Raw genomic sequence first — 6,945 nt, 5'->3', positions numbered from 1 at the left:
ATGGAGCTAGAACCTTCCCCTCGATGTAAAGAAAGGCCAAGTATTCCAGGTGTATAATGCCCAGGAGTCCCTGGAGGTTGGAGGAAAGTAGCCTGGGTGAGGAGATCAGCGATGTTACTTACAAAAAAGGACAACAGTGGGAAGTCCCTGTGGGGAAGTACATGAAGCTGCTGGGGCTCATCCTGGCTTGGCCCTGTTGATTCTATTTGCACAGATACTAGATCAAAGACATGCTAAAGGAAGCCTCTGGAAACCACAAGTGCTAACAAGTCTTTGGTGTAGGGAACTGGGCTCTCCAACCCTGGCCTCCCATCCAAGCCCCCAGGCTTGTGGGAAGAACCCTTTCTGTATAAATAGAGGAGGTGCTGGCCACACACTCTCTTGTGGCATTGGGTCACAGAAGCTGACTTGGCCAGCAGTGACACAGACAGGGATTCCAAGCATCAAGACAAAGTGGAAGGGCTCCCTGAGTGACTCATCCGGTTAAGCAGCCGGACTCTTGGTTTTGGTTCCGGTCATGATCTCGAGGTTCATGGGTTCAGGGCTTGCGTTGGGCCTGCGTTGGTCCTGTGTGGGGCCCCACACTGGGCTCTGTGCTGACAGTGCTGAGCATGCCTGGGATTCTCTCTCTCTCCCTCTCTCTGTGCCTCTTGCATGCATGCAAGCTCTCTCTCTAAAGAAATAAACTTTAGGGGCGACTGGGTGGCTCAGTTGGTTGGGCGTCCGACTTTGGCTCAGGTCATAATCTCACGGTTCAGGAGTTTGGGGGTTCGAGCCCCACGTGCAGTTCCATGCTGACAGCTCAGAGCCTCGGATTCTGTGTTTCCCGAGCTCTCTGCCCCTCCCCCGCTGGTGTGTGCACTCTCTCTCTCTCTCTCTCTCAAAAATAAATAAACATTAAAATAAATAAACTAAAAATTTTTTTAAAAAAGACAAAGTGGAATATTATGGGCAACAGCAATTCACCACCTGGTGGCACATGAGTGGGAACAAACCGATCTGTGACAGCACCATCTCATGAAAGAGGGAAAGAATCCCTCCCTCCAAAACAAACCAGTTTTTTAAATTAATTAATTAAAATTTTAAGGGTATATTTTTTAATTTTTAACTTTTTTGTACTTTAGAAAGGGGGAGGGTAAGTGGGCTGACAGAGAAAGAGAGGGTCTCTACACCCAGTGTGGAGCCCCATTGGGGGCTCAATGTGGGGCTCAATCCCACGACCCTGGGATCACGACCTGTGCTGAAATCAAGAGCTGGAGGCTCAACCGACTGAGCCGCCCAGATGCCCCCAACAAGTTTTAGACCTCATTTTGACCTTCAGCATTACTTTTCTTACTGCGTTAAGAAACACAAAGAAGGGCTTTTACTTCATAGTATATAATAGTAACTGCAAACTCTTATTCAGTGTTTAGTATATGCCAGGCAATCCTCTCTAAGTGTTTTATAAATATTAACTTATTTAGTTCTTGTAACCTTTGTTTTAATGTTTATTTTTGAGACAGAGAGAGACAGAGCATGAGTGTGGGAGGGGCAGAGAGAGAGGGAGACACAGAATCTGAAGCAGGCTCCAGGCTCTGAGCTGTCACCATAGAGCCACATGCGGGGCTCAAACTCATGACCATGACATGAGCTGAAGTCAGACACTTAACTGACTGAGCCACCCAGGTGCCCCTAATTCTCATAACCTTTGAGGTAGGTACTATCTTTATCCTTATTTTACAGATGAAGAGACAAGGCACAGAGAAGTTAAGTAACTTGCCTAAAGTCACATAGCTGGTAAGTGGCAGAGCTGGGATTCCAGCCCAGGCAGTCTGGGCTCTTAACTACTCTCAACACTGCTGCTCTCATTCTAATGGTGTGTATTGCTTAGGCTCTGCAAGCAAGAAGCCTCCCACAAGCTACCTCAAGCAAAGGTGGAGTTATTCAAGGATAGAAGTTGGCTAAAAGAAAGAGATGGAAGCTTAGCCATCTAAATACAGGCACTATGGTGCAGGCCTTTTAGAATCTGGAAATGGAGTTTCTCTAGGGCTCAGAGGTCACTTCAGCATCCTCAGCAGCAAGGTGGGGTTCAAGGCTCACTGCTCCAGAGTTCCTTCATTAACACTGCTCAACATATTTCAGGTGTGTGCTCCAGGCTCACCGTATATACTCACTGGTGTTCCTTCCCTCAGCTAAATATCTTTTTTCTCTCTCAGCTAAAGCTGCCTCACACTTCTTTCTTCCTCATCTCATGGTTCCCCCTCCCTTAGAACCTTTCAACAGATCTCTCTATATTTTCAAGGTCATAATGCTGAGACAGAGAGAAAAACTGCCTGGCTCAACTCATCTTTTTTGAGCCAGTTTAAGTCATAGGATGCCAGTCAGGCTATGGTAAATCTGCTCTTGGGTATGGTATCTACTTCTAGTCCTATCATTTCAGACGGAGGTGGAGATTGGAGTCACGTGCTATAAAATCTGGTTGCCTATGTTTGCCCTTTTAGGTGGTGCTGTGGGTGAGGCTGTTTCCTTAGAATGTGCCTCCATGATAGGCATGCGTGGCTCAGGTCCTGTCCAAGCATCATGTCATCAGGCTAGAACTACTCTCTTTGCCCCAAGTCAGTCCCATTTCCTTGCCTGCCTAGGAAGGCACCTTTCCCCTTATGCTTCTCTCTAGTCCTATAAGCCTGGACTTGGCTGGCCCACTGAGGACAGCATCTGCAGCCACTGATTTGGACGTTGGTCAGAGAAGGGAGGGAAGGGGCAGAAATCAGCATGAGTTCTTACAAGCTGGGACTCACTCACTGTGAGATCTGGGTAGATCCCTTCAGTTCCTCTTCTCCACTTCCTTGTCTGTGTGATGGGACTCTTCAGTGCCTCTTACCAGCCTCACAGACCAGACCCTGCGGATATGGTTGGCTGTCATACCACCAGCTCCACACAACAGTCATTCCACTAGCTCCATCTCTTCTTTCTTGCTGGATGATCTGTGATTGTATTTGGATGCTCAGGAAATGCTCAGTTTGAGAACGGACATATGTTGCCACCTTGGCCAATGTATCAGCTGAAGGGGGAAGGGTTTCTGGAAAAGATTTTTGTCCCTGATAAAAATGAATCCATGCAGAAAAACTGCCCTTTTATTTTTTATTTGAGAGAGAGAGAGAGAGAATGCAGAGCAGGGGAGGGGGACAGGGGAAGAGAGAGAATCTTAAGCAGGATCCATGCTCAAGGCAGAGACCAATGCAAGGTTCGATCCCACTACCCTAGGATCATGACTTGAGCTGAAATCAAGAGCCAGAGGCTCAACCAACTGAGCCACCCATGCACCCCTGAGGAACTGCCCTTTTCACTCTAGGGCCAGGGCCACATTGCAATCTCTGAAGGGAACAGGCTTGCTTTTTGGGAGTTACAGGAAAGCACATTTTACTCCAAGTTGGAACAGGTGGCTTCAATACCTTCAATCAAGTAGGTATACAAAAAGAAGAAGAAGAAGAAGAAGAAGAAGAAGGGGAGGAGGAGGAGGAGGAGGAGGAAGAAGGTGGTTCTTCATTATGGATGATGTGGAGAATTGCTGCTCTGGAGGAGGTGGGAATTAAAAAGGTGAAGGTTGAGTTAGAAGACTTGTAAGTCATGTCCTGCCTCACACAGGTAGAATTGTATGATAATTTTTCTCTAGACTTTGCCTTATTACCATGTCAGATCAAATTGATCTAGTTTAATAGGAAGAACAAATCTTTCACCCCATTTTGGCACTCAAATATTGATCTTGTTTTCTATTTCATTTGCCCATTGGAATGAGGATCTCTCTCCCCTATACCTCTCCTCCTTAAAAACAAGTTGAACATCTCGAGATCAGTTCAATGGCAGCTATTCTGTGGTCAGCCTGCCCTCTGCTGGATTACGGGGATTGACTTTGGAGACAAGGACTTTTGGGAAGAGCTAGCTTTCTGGAAAGGGGACATGATCAGTAGACTGGGATTTCCCTTGGTGGTACCCTAGGCCATATGTTCACCAGAAATCAGGTGTAGGAGGCTGTAAACTAGGCCTTGAGGGGAATATGGGAAGCTTTCTGTTGAATACAACTGCCCAGCTGCCTGGTTTAGAGGTTAGAAGTTGTCTGTGTTGTGAAAATTTCCTGGACAAATTGATCTTTAGTAACTGTTAAAGTTTATAATTTTGCTAATAAGAGATCAGCAAGATTTTAAATCTTATGCTTTGGGGGTGAAAAGAATATGGAAATTGATGGGTTATACACTTGGGTTATAGGAGACTTACGTAAACAGCTAGTTTGGGAGGAAAAACCTTCCTAGCTGGTACACATTACAGTTTTATGATACAGTAATGAAAATGCCAATTTCAAATCTGTTATTATAGAGGAGACGTGGATGAAGAGCATGTGTGATGCGAGGGATGTTGACTGTTAATCAGAGATTAAAAATCCAACACACTTCTTAGTGTAAAGGATGTAAAAGGTGTAAAGGATGAGGCTGCTAACTGTAATAAAATTTCATTTCTTAAGAAACGTGTCTGGTGACCTGATGTTGTGGGTGCATAAACCACACACAGCCACAAATAAGTTCTGACTTGAAACAGGCCTCTTGGCGCCAGGGATTTAAGCAGTAAGCGGTACAGAAAGAATACAGTTTATGTGCACCCTCTCACCCCTCGCTGCCCCACACGTCTCTTTTTTCTTTGGTTTTGAAGCAATTTTTATTTCTCTGAAATCAGAATTATCAGAGATTGAATTTTTCCATATAAGTCAATTTTTCAGATAACTGATATTTGCACTTTTAACTACTGTAACTTTTCATCTTGAAATTCAAAAAAATTTTTTTCATGCTTATGAAAAATTTTAATGATGCAGAAGAATGAAGAGAATAAAATATTAGTCCAAATCCTATCACCTAGATGATGGATGATGTTAACTCTCACTTCAAAGAGCCTTTACATATATATATATATATATATATATATATATATATATATATATATAATAGGAGATTAGACAGATACATAGATAGGTAGGACAGGTTCACAACACTTTTTCTGAAAATACTGAGGCTAGACATATTTTGGAATTTAGAATTTTTTATATTTTGGAAAGATAATATGGTTTATATGCTGTATTTCTTATAATATCTCTCAGCAGGATCTAGGCAGTACTCCATAATTAAATGTTAACATTTCTGCATATGAATATTCACACTAAGAGACGTTTAAAAAACTGCAAGTAGCCTTATTTAAATTCAGGACACACTGTGCTGCCAAGTGACTTATAAAACACCTTTAATTTTCACAACTTTTTAGATTTCAGAATTTTAGGAAGGAATTGTGGACCTGTGTTGTCATAAAAATGGGATCATTATAATACATGCTATTTTTCTAGAGGAAAAAGAACTAACTTAATTGTACCTGTAATTGACTGAATAAAAAGAAACAGAAGTGAAACCAAAGGAATTGCCTCACTTTACATAAATGTTTCTTTTTCAAAATAAGTATTATTTTCTAGAATACCTTTCTAAGGTTAAAAAAGGAGTAAGAAAAATAATAAGAGATTGGAGTCATGTTGGAATTATTTGTGATGGAGATCTTCCCTACATCTTCTTAAGTACTATTAGGCTCAAGGCCCTCCACATATTTGGTAACATTCCCTTTGGTATCCTGAAATTCATAGATAATATCATCTACTCATATAGATAATGAAAAAATATAATGCCTCATACACAGGAAAATTTTGTTATAAAATATAGTGGTACGTATTTCAATATTTAAATCGTTGGCCATTACTACTAAAGACATAATGAAGCAATGAGATGCTTGCATGTGTATTTAATGAACAAGTTTGGATTTAATAGGAGTCACAAGAAGAGAAGCCATACCATTTAAAATGAAAGCAGGGGCGCCTGGGTGGCTTAGTCCGTTAAGCGTCTGACTTCAGCTCAGGTCACGATCTCGCAGTTTGTGAGTTCGAGCCCCGCGTCGGGCTCTGGGCTGATGGCTCAGAGCCTGGAGCCTGCTTCCGATTCTGTGTCTCCCTCTCTCTCTGCCCCTCCCCCGTTCATGCTCTGTCTCTCTCTGTCCCAAAAATAAATAAACGTAAAAAATAAAATAAAATGAAAGCAGAAGTGTGGTGGACACTAGATTAAAACATGTGGTTAAGTAATTATAGAGAAGACTTATTTGTATAATTGAAATAGGGAAGTAACCTTAGTTGAATTAAGAACGACATGGCAAGTATTAGGTGAAGAAAATGAGTATTCTATTGTTGAAAATGAGCTGGCTCTCTTCTTTTTTTTTTTTTTTTTTAATTTTTTAATGTTTATTTATTTTTGAGACAGAGAGAGACACAGCATGATCAGGGAAGGGGCAGAGAGAGAGAGGAAGACACAGAATCTGAAACAGGCTCCAGGCTCTGAGCTGTTAGCACAGAGCCCCACGCGGGGCTCGAACTCAGGAACCGTGAGATCATGACCTGAGCTGAAGTCGGACGCCCAACCGACTGAGCCACCCAGGCGCCCCAAGCTGGCTCTTTTCAAGGAAGATTTTGTAATAATCTATGTTGTGTCATGGGATGGAATAGTGAAAGAATCTCAGAAATCATACACACCTCTCTAGCTATCTCACCCCATGTTGGGGCAAATATTTAGATTGTAAGACGTTTGGGATCTTGAAGACCAGGTCCTCGAAGAGTTGATGGGAAACAGAGAAAGATTTGGGGGGGGGGGGGAAGGCAGTATTTAAGAGGCTAGAGAGAAACTGTGTGCAGACCTTTGGGGAAGGTATAAGACTGAAAGTCAACAGGAAATCTCCAAATAAATCACTTCAATGTGTAATTTTCACAACATAGACTTATCATTTTCCTGCAAATATTTTTTAATTTACATAAATGGCAACAAAATATTTAAAAAAACCAGCCTTTATGAATTTCATTGATATCCATACATTTCATTTGCCTCTATTAATTTAATA

This window comes from Panthera onca, chromosome D4, assembly GCF_046562875.1.
Source record: "Panthera onca isolate mPanOnc1 chromosome D4, mPanOnc1 haplotype 2, whole genome shotgun sequence".
Taxonomy (NCBI): Eukaryota; Metazoa; Chordata; class Mammalia; order Carnivora; family Felidae; genus Panthera; species Panthera onca.
Note: the sequence above shows the minus strand (reverse complement) of the source record.